Below are 15745 nucleotides of genomic sequence, written 5' to 3'. Positions count from 1 at the left end.
TTTCATCAGTGTCTTATAATTTTCTTCATACAGGTCTTTTTTCTCTTTAGGTAGGTTTATTCCTAGATATTTTATTCTTTTTGTTGCAATGGTAAATGGGAGTGTTTTCTTGATTTCACTTTCAGATTTTTCATCATAGTGTGTAGGAATGCCAGAGATTTCTGTGCATTAATTTTGTATTCTGCCACTTTACCAAATTCATTGATTAGCTCTAGTAGTTTTCTGGAAGCATCTTTAGGATTCTCTATGTATAGTACATGTATCTGCAAACAGTCAAAGCTTTACTTCTTCTTTTCTGATTTGGCTTCCGTTTAGTTCTTTTTCTTCTCTGATTGTTGTGGTGGGTAAAACTTCCATAACTGTGTTGAATAATAGTAGTGAGAGTGGGCAACCTTGTCTTGTTCCTGATCTTAGTGGAAATGGTTTTATTTTTTCACCATTGAGAATGACGTTTGCTATGGCTTTGTCATATAAGGCCTTTGTTATGTTGAGGTAAGTTCCCTCTATTCCTATTTTCTGGGCAGCTTTTATCATAAATTGCTGTTATATTTTGTCAAAAGCTTTTTCTGCATCTACTGAGATTATCATATGGTTTTTATCCTTCAGTTTATTAATATGGCATATCACATTAATTGATTTGCATATGGGGAAGAATCTTTGCATTCCTAGGAAAAACCCAACATGATCATGGTGTATGATCCTTTTAATGTGCTGCTGGCTTCTGTTTGCTAGTATTTTGTTGAGGATTTTTGCATCTATATTCATCAGTGATATCACCTGTAGTTTTCTTTTTCTTTTTTTTTTTTTGTTACATCTTTGTCTTGTGTTGGTATCAGGGTGATGGTGGCCTGGTAAAATGAGTTTGGGAGTGTTGGTCCCTCTGCTATATTTTGGAAGAGCTTGGTAAGAATAGGTGTTAGCTCTTCCCTAAATGTTTCATAGAATTCACCTCTGAAGTCATCTTGTCCTGGGCTTTTGTTTGTTGGAAGATTTTTTATCACAGTTTCAATTTCAGTGCTTGTGATTGATCTATTTATATTTTCTATTTCTTCCTGGTTCAGTCTCGGAAGATTGTGATTTTCTAAGAATTTGTCCATTTCTTCCAGGGTGTCAATTTTATTGGCATATAGTTGCCTGTAGTAATCTCTCATGATCCTTTATATTTCTGCAGTGTCAGTTATTACTTCTCCTTTTTCATTTCTAATTCTATTGATTTGAGTCTTCTCCCTTTTTTTCTTGATGAGTCTGGCTAAAGGTTTATCAATTTTGTTTATCTTCTCAAAGAACCAGCTTTTAGTTTTGTTTATCTTTTCTATTGTTTTCTTCATTTCTTTTTCAGTTATTTCTCATCTGATCTTTATGATTTTTTTCTGCTAACTTTTTTTTTCTTTTTCTATATGCTTTAGGTGTAAGGTTAGGGTGTTTATTAGATATTATTCTTGTTTCTTGAAGTAGGATTGTATTGCAGTAAACTTCTCTCTTAGAACTGTTTTTGCTGAATCAAATAGGTTTTGGGTATTCATGTTTTTATTGTCATTTGTCTCTAGGTATTTTTTGATTTCCTCTTTGATTTCTTCAATGATTTCTTGGGTGTTTAGTAGCATATTATTTAGCCTCCCTGTTTTTTTAATTTTTACAGGTTTTTTCCTGTAATTGATATCTAGTCTCATAGTTCTGGGGTCAGAAAAGATACTTGATATGATTTCAATTTTCTTAAATTTACCAAGGCTAGATATGTGACCCAAGATACGATCTATCCTGGAGATTGTTCCATCAACACTTGAGAAGAAAGTGTATTCTGTTCTTTTTGGATGGAATGTCCTATAAATATCAATTAAGTCCATCTTGTTTAATGTGTCATTTAAAGCTTGTGTTTCCTTATTTATTTTCATTTTGGATGATCTGTCCTTTGGTGAAAGTAGGGTGTTTAAGTCCCCTACTATGATTATGTTAATGTCGATTTCCCCTTTTATGGCTGTTAGTATTTGCCTTATATATTGAGGTGCTCCTGTGTTTGGTGCATAAATATTTACAATTGTTATATCTTCTACTTGGATTGATCCCTTGGTCATTATGTAGTGTCCTTCTTTGTCTCTTGTAATAATCTTTATTTTAAAGTCTATTTTGTGTGATATGAGAATTGCTACTCCATCTTTCTTTTGATTTCTGTTTGCATGGAATATCTTTTTCCAACCCCTCACATTCAGTCTGTAGGTCTGAAGTGGTTCTCTTTTAGATGGAGTATATACAGGTCTTGTTTTTGTATACATTCAGCCAGTCTATATCTTTTGTTTGCAGCATTTAATCCATTTACATTTAAGGTACTTATTGATATATATGTTCCTATTGCCATATTCTTAATTGTTTTGAGTTTTTTTTTTTTTTTTTTTTTTTTTTTTTTCGGTACACATGTCTCTCACTGTTGTGGCCTTTCCTGTTGCGGAGCACAGGCTTCGGATGCACAGGCTTATCAGCCATGGCTCACGGGCCCAGCCACTCCATGGCATGTGGGATCTTCCCAGACCGGGGCACGAACCCATTTTCCCTGCATCAGCAGGTGGACTGTCAACCACTGCGCCACCAGGAAAGCCTCTGTGTTTGTTTTTGTAGGTCTTTTCCTTCTCTTGTGTTTTCTGCTTAGAGAAGTTCCTTTAGCATTTTTTGTAATGCTGGTTAGGTGATGCTGAATTTTCTTAGCTTTTGCTTGTCTCTAAAGCTTTTAATTTCTCTGTCAAATCTGAATGATATCCTTGCTGGATAGAGTAACCTTAGTTGTAAGTGTTTCCCTTTCATTACTTTAAATATATCCTGCCACTTCCTTCTGGCTTGCAGAGTTTCTGCTGAAAGATCAGCTGTTAACATTATGGGGATTCCCTTGTATGCTGTTTCTTGCTTTTCCCTTGCTGCTTTCAATATTTTTTCTTTGTATTTAATTTTTGATAATTTGATTAATATGTGTCTTGACATGTTTCTCATTGGATTTATCCTCTATACAACTCTGTGCTTCCTTGACTTGGTTGACTATTTCCTTTCCCATATTAGGGAAGTTTTCAACTATAATCTCTTCAAATATGTTCTCTATCCCTTTCTTTTTCTCTTCTTCTTCTGGGACCCCTATGATTCCAATGTTAGTATGTTTAATATCCCATAGGTCTCTAAGACTGTCCTCAATTCTTTTCATTCTTTTTTCTTTATTCTGCTCTTTAGTAATTGTTTCCACTATTTTATCTTCCGGGGCACCTATCCATTCTTCTGATTCAGTTATTCTGCTATTGATTCCTTCTAGTGAATGTTTAATTTCATTTATTGTGTTGTTCATCATTGTTTGTTTGCTCTTTAGTTCTTCTAGGTCCTTATTAAGTGTTTCTTGTATTTTCTCCATTCTACTTCCAAGATTTTGGATCATGTTTACTATCATTACTCTGAATTATCTTTTAGTTAGACTGCCTATTTCCTCCTCATTTTTTTGGTCTGGTGGGTTTTTACCTGGCTCTTTCATGTGCTGCATATTTCTCTGTCTTCACATTTTGTTTAACTTACTGTGCTTGGAGTCTCTTTTTCTCAGCCTGCAGGTTCATAGTTCATGTTGCTTTTGGTGTCTGCCCCCAGTGGGTAAGGTTGGTTGAGTGGGTCATGTAGACTTCCTGTTGGAGGGGACTGGTGCCTGTGTTCTGGTGGATGAGGCTGAATCTTGTCTTTCTCGTGGGCAGGACCACTTTAAGTGGTGTGTTTTGATGTGTCTGTGAACTTATTATGATTTTCGGCAGCCTTTCTGCTAATGTGTGGTTTTGTGTTCCTGTCTTGCTAGTTGTTTCGCATGAGGTGTCCAGCATTGGAGCTTGCTCATCATTGAGTGGAACTGGGTCTTTGTGTTGAGATGGTGATCTCTGGCCGAGCTCTCACCAATTGATATTACAATGGGCCGGAGGTCTCTGGTGGACCAATATCCTGAACTCTACTCTCCCTCCTCAGAGGTTCAGGCCTTACAGTTGGTTGTAACACCTAGCCCCTTACAGCCACACAGCCTTAGTAAGCTGAGACACCAAGTTGGGAGTAGGAAAAATAGTGTCAGATACTTCCTTCATCAATTCTTGGATAGTTATTTGGAAAAAAAAAGACAAAAATATAAATTAAAAAATATGCACAATACCTTGAAGGAAGCCTGTGCCTTTGTGGGGCCCTAGATCTTATGCATCATTAGCTTCATTGTCCATCAGCCTCTGGGAGATAACCAAGCAGAAGTCAGGGATGAGAGTCCTCTGGCACAGGACACAACAATTTCAGGCACTGTGATGTCCGACAGAGGGAGGAACAAGAGAGGCGGCTGCTGAGGAGAGCTGGAACCAGACCATGTATAAATTTATAATCCATGACAAGGAATCTTCATGGTGAAGTCGATGACCTTCTTGACAGCCATAACCGTACACAGCTCCACCATCTTCCTTCTGCAGCAGCCCTATTAATTCGTTTTTAATAAAATATTTTACATGGTGATTACTATGCCATGCATAACCAGATACAATCTTAATTTATTACATTATTTTACATAAACAAGAATAATCATAGTTTTGTGTAAATGAATATTTAATTCTTCCCTCGCTTCAAGATTTATCCTTTTGATAACTCCTGAAAGGCATATACAGTGGCTCAAAAACAAAACTGACATTTTAAATATCCTTTGACCTTGCCATGAACTTCAGTATATGTTTTTTCTCTTGATTCTTTCAATTGAATCACTTCAGATATTTAAATGAAGTTTGTTTTAGTTGATGCATAATTCATTGAAAATATCCAATGTATGATGATGTATTGAATTTAAAAGATTTTAGACTTTTCCTTTTATGTCTAATGTTTGCTTAAATAAATATTCTACCTTTTTCCATACATAATAAGTGATCTCCATTTCCAGTTTACAGGTTTGGCTGGATTAAATGCCATCTTCTACAGTCTTATATTTGGTAGTTTTGAAAATCTTTTCCCAAATTGGATAAATTTTTAACTTCAAAACACTTTTGAAAAACGTCTCTTCAGTGTCATTTTCAGTGTGTTTCCAGTGGGTGTATTTATTTATTTATTTGAAAGGATTTACACAGGAAGAATTTTTTTTATCCTGTGACTGAAGTAGTTAGCCTTTATGGCTCTTGCTGGACTCATTACCACAGAACAATGTCTCTTTACAACTGAAGAGAGAAGGTAGCTTATTTGTATAGAGACATCTATGAGTTTTCATTACTTAATACTCATCTAAATGCATACTCTCTAAGTAAAAGTCAAGGAAATTTGATTTTATTCCTAAATAGATAACACTGTAATCAAAGGTTGCCAAGAAATTCCTAGGAGGTTTTCAAAGAAACACCTTGAACTAACCAGCTCCTTGGATTTAGCCCAAGGAGAGCATAATTTCTGTGCAACTTGGTAAACAACTCCTTGGATTTATCCCACAGAGAGAATAATTTCTGTGCAATTTGAAAAGTGTGAGGACTTTTACTCTTCCCCAGGCAGGGATTGCTACCAGAAGGATACAGAAGCCAGAGGTGAATTAAGAGGTGAATTAAGAGGTGAATTAAGAATACATGAAATCTAGAGAAGAGAAAACTGTGTCTACATCTAGGTTTTCCTTGCCTGAGTTAAGGGGCACATTTAATTCTGCAAAACTATGAAATATTTCTGAGTAGCAGAGAGCTTTTGGACTCAAGACTTAAGCTCTTCCAACTTCTCTGGTATGGTGGTCATAGTACTCCACAGAGAGAACTGATAAAGCGGAATTACATTTGTCTTCAAGACACCATATCTAGAATTTCTCCCCAAATTAACTTTTGAAAATGTAATTAATAAATGGGCTATGAAAGTTAATGACAGACCATTAGAATAAAAAGAATGAGAAAAGAGGTTTAGAATAATGGCAAATAATATTGGGTGGGTACTTATGAGTTCTCTTGACGCCAACACTTGGAGAGATATCAAGTGTGATGAACATAAGTATTGGAGAAGAAACCTCTATTATATTTTTGACTCTGTCATTAAGCTAGCTGTGTAACACATTTAAATTTTGTTCTATGGCGGCCTACCTAAAACAAGATGATAATTCAGTTTTATTCCAAATGTGCTCCTTGACATTTTATTTTTGTTTAAATTGAAGTATATTTGCTTTACAATTTTGTGTTAGTTTCTGGTGTACAGAAAAGTGAATCAGCCATACATATACATATATCTCCTCTTCCTTTTATTTCCTTCCCATTTCAGACACCACAGAACACTGAGTAGAGTTCCCTGTTCCATAGAGTCTATTCTCATTAGTTATCTATTTTATACATAGTAGTGTATATATATCAACCCCAATCTCCCAATCCACCTCACTTTGGTAGTCATACATTTATTCTCTATATCTTTGTCTCTATTTGTGCTTTGCAAATAAGTTCTTCTGCACCATTTTTCTAGATTCCACATATATGCATTAATATATGATTTTTTTTCTCTTTCTGACTTATTTCACTCTGTATGACACACTCCAGGTCCATCCACATCTGTACAAATGACCCAATTTCGTTCCTTTTTATGACTAATATTCCATTGTATATATGTATGACATCTTCTTTACCCATTCCTCTCTTGATGGACATTTAGGTGGCTTCCAGGTCCTGACTATTGTAAATAGTGCTGCAATGAACGTTGGAGTGCATGTATCTTTTGCAGTTATGGTTTTCTCAGGGAGTATGCCCAATAGTGGGATTTCTGGGTCATAGGGTAGTTCTCTTTTTAGTTTTGTAACGAACCTCCATACTGTTCTCTATAGTGGCTGTATCAGTTTACATTCCCAGTAACAGTGTAAGAGGGTTCTGTTTTCTCCAGAACCTCTCCATCATTTATTGTTTGTAGATTTTTTTGATGATGGTCATTCTGACCAGTGTGAGGTGATACCTCATTGTAGCTTTAATTTGCATTTCTTCTAATAACTAGTGATGTTCAGTGTCTTTTCATGTGTTTGTTGGCCATCTGTATGTTTTCTTTGGAGAAATGTCTATTTAGGTCTTCTGCCCATTTTTTGAATGGTTTGTTGTTTTTTTGATATTGAGCTGCATGAACTGTTTGTATATTTTGGAGATTAAACCCTTGTCAGTTGCTTTATTTGCAAATATTTTCTCCCATTCTGAGGGTTTTCTTTTCATCTTGTTTATGGTTTCCTTTGATGTGCAAAAGCTTTTGTTTCATTTGGTCCCATTTGTTTATTTTTGTTTTTATTTTCATTTCTCTAGGAGATGGTTCAAAAAGGATCTTGCTGTTTTTTATGTCATAGAGTGTTCTGTCTAGGTTTTCCTCTAAGAGTTTTATAGTGTCTGGCCTTACATTTAGTTCTTTAATCCATTTTGAGTTTATTTTTGTGTATGGTGTTAAGGAGTGTTCTAATTTCATTCTTTTACATGTAGCTGTCCAGTTTTCCCAGCACCACTTATTGAAGAGGCTGTCTTTTCTCCATTGTATACTCTTGCCTCCTTTATAAAATATAAGGTGACCATATGTGCATGAGTTTATCTCTGGGCTTTCTATCCTGTTCCATTAATCTATATTTCTGTTTTTGTGCCAGTACCATACTGTCTTGATTACTATACCTCTGTGGTATAGTCTGAAGTCAGGGAGCCTGATTCCTTCACCTGTTTTTCTTTCTCAAGATTGATTTGACTATTCGTGGTCTTTTGTGTTTCCATACAAATTGTACAATTTTTCGTTCTACTTCTGTGAAAAATGACATTGGTAATTTGATAGGGATTGCATTGAATCTGTAGATTGCTTTGGGTAGTATAATCCTTTTCATAATATTGACTCTTCCTATCCAAGGACATGGTATATCTCTCCATCTGTTTATGTCATCTTTGATTTCTTTTATCAGTATCCTATAGTTTTCTGAGTACTGGTCTTTTGCCTCTTTAGTTAGGTTTATTCCTAGGTATTTTATTCTTTTCGTTGTAATGGTAAATGGGATTGTTTCCTTAATCTCTCTTTCTTATATTTTGTTGTTAATGTGTAGGAATGCAAGAGATTTCTGTTCATTAATTTTGTATCCTGCAACTTTACCAAATTCGTTGATTAGCTCTACAAGTTTTTTGATGGTATCTTAAGGATTCTCTGTATATAGTATCATGTCATCTGCAAACAGTGACAATTTTACTTCTTCTTTTCCAATTTGAATTCACTTTATTTCTTTTTCTTCTCTGATTGCCATGGCTAAGACTTCCAAAACTACATTGAGTAATAGTGGTGAGAGTAGATATCCTTGTCTTGTTCCTGATCTTAGAGGAAATGCTTTTGGTTTTTCACCATTGAGAATGATGTTTACTGTGGGTTTATCCTCTATGGCCTTTATTATGTTGAGGTAGGTGTACTCTATGTCCACTTTCTGGAGAGTTTTTATCATATCACTGTTGAATTTTGTCAAAAGTTTTTTCTGCATCTATTGACATGATCATATGGTTTTTATTATTCTATTTGCTAATGTGGTGTAGCATGTTGATTGATTTGCATATACTGAAGAATCCTTCCATCCCTGGGATAAATCTCACTTGATCATGTTGTATGGTCCTTTTAATGTGTTGTTGGATTCTGTTTGCTAGTATATTGTTCAGGATTTTTTCGTCTATGTTCATCAGTGTTATTGGTCTTTAATTTTCTTTTTTTGTGATATCTTTGTTTGGTTTTGGTATCATGTTGATGGTTGCCTCCTTGAGTGAGCTTTGAAGTGCTCCTTCTGCATTTTTTGGAAGAGTTTGAGAAAGAAATGTGTTAGTTCTTCTCTAAATGTTTGAACTTTTGAGGTTAGAGGATATGATTCTGGGAAGATCAGAGTATATAACCCACTCCAACCTGGAAAGAGAGATCACATTTTATGTTTTTCTGATAATAACCCATTTTATAACTCTGTTAATAAAATAAGCTAGAGTTTATTAAAAAAAAACTTTATTTCTCGTAATGTAATGTCCTTCACAGTGGAAACATTACTTCTTTAACATAATGCCTAGAATATAGTAAATGTCCAAGGAACCACTCCATCACTATCTATAATAAATAAATAAATAAATAAATATATATATATATATATATATATATATATATATATATATATATATATACACACACACAGTCCAGATGCAGTATAAAATAACACACTTTTACTCATTCCATATACCTTTATATAAAATGCAAAATGAATTTTCCTTCAGTACAGATTCTCCCAGATACTGAAGGAAGGCAAATTTACTAAGTTGGTAATTATAATATTATTAACTATGATAATGACAATGAATAATAAGAGTAATAATGGTAGTAACATTTAACACATCTTATGCTTTTACAAATATTCTAAACACTAAGCTAATTGTTTTACAACAGTTTCTCACTTGTTTCTCAAAATAACCTAAAGAAGTTTCTTTTATACTTTTAATTTCTATTTGAGGTAACAGGCTTAGGGAAGCAAAATTGCTTCTTAAAGATTACAAAGCTAGGAAGTGGTGGTGCCAAAATATGAACTAGGCTATGTATTTCCAAACCTATGTTGCTCCCCATATTCAACTTATCCAATCTACTGGTCTGGTTTAAACTGAATCAAACAAACAAATAAACAAAAAAAGCCAAAGCCCAACTAATTAATCTATTGAAATGTGCAGCTTTATTTTTAGTCAGTGATTCTTTGTGATAAACTTGACACAGATTTTTATCTCCTGAGGTAAATTTGATGACTGAATTTTGAAAGTAGTCTTCAGGTCTCATTGGCATACTAAATGTCATTGCATAGGGCTACTCTATAGCTTTTAAGCACTTATTCTATACTAAGTGTCATAAACATATTACATCATTTAATCTAATGACAACCCTAGGTGCTAAATATAGTTGTTCTCCTGCAGATGATCATAGTGAGACTGAGAGAAGAAAATTAAATTATGCAACTTTGCAGAGTTAATGGACAACTAAATGAAGGACCTCATATTCAAACCTATTACTTTCTAAGTCTACAGTCCAATTTCCTTTCTATATATAAAGTATCTTTAAAAGCCTTCATACATATAATTAGTTGTATGAGTAGTGTGTGAAGGAAGAGTCATGAACTCTAATGTACATGTTCTGTACTATAATATTGCTTTTATTTTCTCATTTAAGCTGAAAAACTATCTTGTGAAATATTTATGTTATCCACATTCTGAGGACCAGGAAACTGAGGTGCAGAAATGTGGCATAATTTATCTAAAGTCATCACATCTGGAAAAACTGCAAAGGTAGAATATGAAGCTGAGGGCTTTTTTTTAAGATTTTTTTTTTCCATGTGGACCCTTTTTAAAGTCTCTATTGAATTTGCCCAAACACTGCTTCTGTTTTATGTTTTTTTTTTTTTTTTTTTGCCATGAGGCATGCAGTATCCCAGCTCCCCGACTAGGGATTGAATCTGCAACCCCCACCCCCACCCCCCCCCGCACATTGGAAGGCAAAGTCCCAACCACTGGACCTACAGGGGAGTCCCTGAACCAAAGTTTGACTGACCTAGGAGCTTGAAGTACATTTGATATAGAATCTTTAAGGTACTTAATAATTTGAGTTATTAAGACTCAGTTAAAATGACTGATTCTACTAATTCAATTTTTGGACCACTTATGTTTTCTATTTATTTTCTAGTAATTTACCTATATATTTTTTCTAGTAGTTTAACTGTTTTTATAATTTAAAAACTATGTTGACAGAAATGTTTTAATCTATACTGTCATCATTTTATCTCTGTGGCTTCTGTAGATATTTATGTATTTTGTTTTATAATGTCTTTTTATTTGTGTCTTCTCTTATTTTTAAATTATCTCCTCATCAAAAATTTAAATGTCAATACTTCAAAAAACTATTTGTCATTAGCCATTCTTTCTATTTTATATTTGCATTTTAATTTCATTTTGTTACTTTTTTTTTTGTGGTCCGCAGGCCTCTCACTGTTGTGGCCTCTCCCGTTGCAGAGCACAGGTTCCAGATGCGCAGGCTCAGCAGCCATGGCTCACGGGCCCAGCCACTCTGCACCATGTGGGATCTTCCCTGACCGGGGCATGAACCCATGTCCCCTGCATCAGCAGGCAGACTCTCAACCACTGCACCACCAGGGAGGCCCTCATTTTGTTACTTTTTGATGTGAAGTATGAGAATAATCATTTTATGTGTTTTAAATTTCTATTATGATTGCTTATTTTACCTGTGTTAATAGTATATTTACTAATTTATAAAATATGAGGAATTTTTCTAATTTATAATTTAATTGAGTGGTGGCTAGAAAAAATTCAAGACATATTTTATGGCCCCTTTCTGTGGCCAGTTTTCACAGACATTCTTTATGTGGGTAAAATAATATCTGTTACATTGTTGCTTATGATAATTTTTTTTCATTTTGCTCTTTATATTGTTCCTATTAATTTTGTTTAAGCTATTAGTTACTGAGAAAGTTATTGATTGACAAAACCAATCCTCAATCAAACTAATACCGACTTCTCTGTTATCATCAAATGTTCTAACTTGTGATCTCACTACCAAAATGTTTTGTTTCATTTTATATTTAGCCAGACTGATATTGTTCATATTATAATATGAGCACCTATGCATAAGAAATGTAATTATATGATTAGTTTTAAAAGCAACTTACAGAGCACTTCATGAAGATAAAAGGTTTATCATTTTTTTTTTTTTTTTTTTTTTTTTTTTTTTTTGCTGTACGCGGGCCTCTCACTGCTGTGGCCTCTCCCGTTGCGGAGCACAGGCTCCGGACACACAGGCTCCGCGGCCATGGCTCGCGGGCCCAGCCGCTCCGCGGCATGTGGGATCTTCCGGGATAGGGGCACGAACCCGTGTCCCCTGCATCGGCAGGCGGACTCTCAACCACTGCGCCACCAGGGAAGCCCAGGTTTATCATTTTTGTTTAATTCTTCTTCTCTAATCTTTCCTTAGTTGATAATTTCTTATGATTCAGGTATCTCCTGAAATGGCAACACCTCAGATCATTTTCCTGACTGCCCAGTGTAATAATTATTCATTATATATATATATTTATATACATATATATGAGTATTAAATAAACATAATAGTGTTTGGTAAAATTTTGTTGAATGTATAATGTTAAATGATATTTATGAAGCTTTTCTGAATCCAATTTTCTTTCAGTAATACTTGAAAAATTGAAGAGAAGAATGTGGTTATATAATAATCCCTGATTCATCATCACCATATCTTTTTTTTTTGGCATTTCTATTTCTTTCTTTCATTTTGCACTCTGTTTCTTTACCCTTTTTCCCCATTTCTTTCTTCTCTCCCTCTTTCTCCCATTTCTATGTAGATAGTGAATTTTTCTGAGTCTTGCTTAATAAACTCTTTGTCCTTTCTAATGCTTAGAAGTCAGTGGACTTTGCAAAGGAGGAAATTAAAATGGCAGCCTCAGTAGCTCAGGGTTAGATATTAACTCTCATCCTTATGAGTAGACACTAGAGATGCAAATGATGCTGTTGCATTTTTCTGAGAGTTTCATTGTGGAGCTTTTATTGTTTTGTTATTATGAAGATAAGTCATCATGGGGATCAACCTACACTTTGTATTCACTTTAATAAGTTTTTTTAATTGTTGCTCAGAAATGTGCATCAGCATAGATTGTAATCTACTGCTTCCTTAATCTTCCATTCAGGAAATGAGTGTGCCTAAAAGAAGTATTAATACCCCTTCCTTTCAGCTTTTAAGATACAACCTATTTTATCCATTGTTTCCTCCTTATTGCTGTTAAGAACAAAAGAGTCTGTTTATTAAAATAATAATTTACAACACAAAAACAGTGTGTATGCTGAAACAGAAGTCAAGTTAAGGGCAAATCCACACATACTGATTACACATTTAGTTTGACTCCTCTTAAGGGAGGTTGTGTCTAGATATGCCTAAATTGACACAAAATATGCCTATACATGAGTAAATTTCCACAAGAGTAAGAGTTTCACGTGATCTGTTTACTAATCATAGAAAAAATCTCATTAGCATGTATTTCCTTTAACAAATTCACTCATTCAATAGACAGGTATTGACTGCTTACAACACAACAGTCTATGTTTTAGGCTCTAGAAATATAGTGGTAAACTGTGCAAAACTTCTACCCTCATGGATGATGTCATGAGGATATCAAAACAAAAATATCATTCCAGACTGCAGTAATGGCTTTGCAGAATGAGACTATATGATGAGTGCTGTTAGAGCTATGTTAGTTAGAAAGGTTAGGAAAAGCTTTTGTAAAGAGATGATCTTTTAGATCAGATATAAATAATAATGGAACAGTGCAAAGCAGAGAACAGCATCTGTGGTGAAGGGAATAAATGGTACACAGGCAGTGGTTTTCCTGAAATAGAAAGAAGACATGTGTGGCTGGAGTATCTTGATTGAAAGGGAGAAATAATAAGAAATGAGGTTGGAGTGAGAAGTAGGCACCAGGTTATGTTGAGTCCTGTGGGATAATTATAAAAAGTTTGAATCTTATTATAAGTTTTAGAACGAGTTATTGAAATATTTTAATCAGAGGAGTGAATGACCTTATGCTCTTTTTACTTTTTTTTTTTTTTTTTTTTTTTGCGTTATGCGGGCCTCCCACTGTTGTGGCCTCTCCCGTCGCGGCGGACCGGGGCACGAACCCGCGTCCCCTGCATCGGCAGGCGGACTCTCAACCACTGCGCCACCAGGGAAGCCCCTTATGCTCTTTTTAAATTTTATTATCATATTGTCATCTCTGTGGATAGTTGATTACAATGTGATAAGTGTAGAAGTGGAAGACAGCTTAGGAAGATTCCTTTTTTGGTTGTGAAATGAAAAATAATGTTAATTTTGAATGGAAGGGAAAGTGTAGACAGTGAGAAGAATTCAGGTTTGGGTTATAGTTTGTGGATAAAGCCAACTGGAATGCTTGGTGGAAGGCATGACTGTATTAAAAAAAGAAAGTAATCAAGAGTGACTGTAGCTTTTATTTTCAACAACTGGATGCAAGGTGGTGACATTATAGAATAAGACTGATATAGATTTAAATCGCAGAGCTGAAAATCAGTAAAAAATAAATTTGATATGTACCTTATTATACATTTCCTATAAATGTTAACATCTTGATAACTCTCAAAATTTTTATTTTGGGACCCAGAGGTAGGTTCTAATGGACACTGAATATGTGTCTTTTGAAGGAGATTTAGAAATATGTTGCAACACAAACTTTTATACCTTTTCTGTCATATATATATATATATATATATATATATATATATATATACACTGAATTTAGGTCTTGAGTATCTATTAAAAACATACCAGAGCCCCTTATATTGAGAATTAATGATAAATGTAATTAAGTTGAAGGATTACAGCCTAAATAATGGGTGACAGTACTGTAATTTATGTGACATTTTATTTTATAATGACAAAAAGAAACTAACATACATGAGCACTGAAAAAATCAGTAATGAGCATTAACTGAAGAGATATGAGAAAAATAGGCTAAGTTAGGCTTTTAAAAGTTCTTTTATCAGAAGAGAAAAGGGGAGAATACTGTAATTTATCTTATGTAGTAAGTAGTAGTCTGTATGAAACATACCTAATAGGACTGATTCACAGATGAAAACACTTACTCAAAATGGTCTGGATCATTTAAAAAATGACTGAATACATGCCACGTCCTAATATTTAATGTTTGCATTACACATTTCTTTGAAGGATCCGAGTGCCTGTATGTCTCCAGATAGTCTTGAAATTCATGTGAGTAATTTTTATTATGCTTGTGCTACTGATGTTGCTTGATTTTAATTTCCTTTGAATTGTGATCATAATAATTCACTTTCCTGACATGAAGTAATACTTTATTTCCTCATTGGTGTTAATAAGAGCAAATCTTTGTAAGAAGCATATATTGATTAAAGATTCAGCACTTTGCAGCTCATCTTCATTTTAAAATTCAGTGTTGCTAACTTACGATTCTTCCCTGAGACTTTTTTTTTATTACCACAACAAACAGGTATTTAAATCCCTTTTTCTTAAGCTATGAAGACATATGGTGGTTTTAATAAATGGATTTTTAAAAGTGTGTTAATCTTTGCAATGAACAATGAAACATTTTTCTATAACTATGTCATTCCTTTGTATATTATTTCATTCAAGTAACTAGAGTCAGAACAAATACTTGTATAAATAATGTATATATCTTGTTTAAATTTAGATTCCTATAATTATTTTACATGAAATATAAAATAATATATCTTCATATTGATATGATGTCAATTATATTAGAAATGAAAATAGACCATGAGGTAAAAGCTCAAAATCTCTAGAGTAAAATTAATTTGCCTTTGATATAACAGCAAAATAGTATTTGTAGGCATTTCTTTTTAATAAAGATTCAGATGAAGCCAGATATCTTTTTTCATATAACTATGTCTTGCATCTAAAAGCTTACTCTTAAATCAGAGGAGCAGAAAGAACAACCCAACCAATCTGTGTAAGGGTTGGTTATAACTGTTCCATTTCTTAGAAATACAATGAGAAGATCTAGAGACAATTCATAATAATAATATAGCCAATGATTAGCTATAATAATTAACCTCAAACTAGAAAAATTCTACACACTCTTACTAGGTTTGATTAAATATAATGCTTGGAGATGTGTTCTCATTCAAGTAATTCCTGCAGAGAATTTTTGGATGAAAACTTTTATAAATAGTAGAGCAAATAA

This window comes from Mesoplodon bidens (assembly GCF_964165515.1).
Source record: "Mesoplodon bidens genome assembly, chromosome: 16".
Classification (NCBI taxonomy): domain Eukaryota; kingdom Metazoa; phylum Chordata; class Mammalia; order Artiodactyla; family Ziphiidae; genus Mesoplodon; species Mesoplodon bidens.
Note: the sequence above shows the minus strand (reverse complement) of the source record.